Source organism: Pseudomyrmex gracilis, unplaced genomic scaffold (genome assembly GCF_002006095.1).
Source record: "Pseudomyrmex gracilis isolate BER0280 unplaced genomic scaffold, ASM200609v1 scaffold_254, whole genome shotgun sequence".
NCBI lineage: Eukaryota > Metazoa > Arthropoda > Insecta > Hymenoptera > Formicidae > Pseudomyrmex > Pseudomyrmex gracilis.
In genome coordinates, this window is record NW_018020838.1 from 261 (window position 1) to 1,631 (window position 1,371).

Below are 1,371 nucleotides of genomic sequence, written 5' to 3' on the forward strand. Positions count from 1 at the left end.
AGAAACAGACGAATATTTTGAGTGCTTCAAAAAAGATTTTGAAGCCTTGTGAGACAAGAAAACTTGGAAATACGATTAGTACAATTTTAGCAGAAGCGTCAGAGAGAAACATATGTCTATCCTTGGCTCTCTCATGTCATTTATCCTTGTTTTGGTTTGATTCGGTCCCGAGAGATGGCGCCACCTACCCGATAGCATAGCGGTTGAGTAGCAGCTGAGCGAACTTTTGCCAGCGGTTCAGCATCCTCTTAACTCTGCTTGATCAGCACGCGGAGATAAATCTGTCACTCCTGCTGATCAAGCAATACGTGCTTAAACTACTTATCTTTTAAAAACAAATTGTGTCAGCTAATATATATTTTTATAATAAAAGTAACAAGTGTTTCGCAACTCAAGATAAATATACTCAGATAACCAAATCTGTCGACACAGATTTTGCCAAATGCTTGTTACAAATTTTGTTAGCAGAAATACATCAAATATGATGCAGAGTTTGTTTTGTCTGGCAATGTTGCAGAATTGCTAGCAAAAATATATCCAAGCTTGTTGACAAAACATAACAGCAAATTGCTGGCAAAAACCGAGCAAAGCTTGCACATAATTTGAGACCAAATTGACGCCAAATATGAAGCAAGATCTGCGCAACACGACTTGATAGCAAAATAACAGCAAAAACCGAGCAAGACCTGCAGTTCAGTCAACCCAGTAAGCAAAATGCGCGCAATATGCTAGCAGATTGGCAACAGATATACTAAAAAGTTGCGAGCAAATTGGCATTTGTTATGTCCGCATTAGGCTTACGATCTGCTAGCAAAGCCTGCTCACAGAATCTGATAGCAGATTGATAGCAGAAACCGAGCAGAATCTGCTAACATGACTTGACATCAGATTGTCGGCAGAAACCGAGCAAGATCTGCAGCTTTTAGCGATTCATAAAATGGTGCATTTAAAGGATAAATTATTTTTCAATATTATTTTTATATTTTTTAATGTAAAGTAAGTAAACAATTTAAAGCAATATTTTTATTATATAATTCTTACAATGATTTTTTTTACATATTATTGCGCGTTTTCAACTTATCTACTAAATTATAATTATGTATAAAAAAATTATACATAGTCATACACTAAAATTATATATAGATAAATATAATTTATTGACGTCTGAAACATTAATTTAAATTCTAACTTTGCTATACACATAGTGTACACATCCATAGTAAATTTATTATATAATGTGTCACACTACAACCTCTATAATTTTTGTATAAAACACTTTTTTCAAACATAATTTTTTTATAATTATAATTTAATAGATAAATTGAAAACGCGTAATGTAACACAATCATTGTAACATTATATAATAAAATT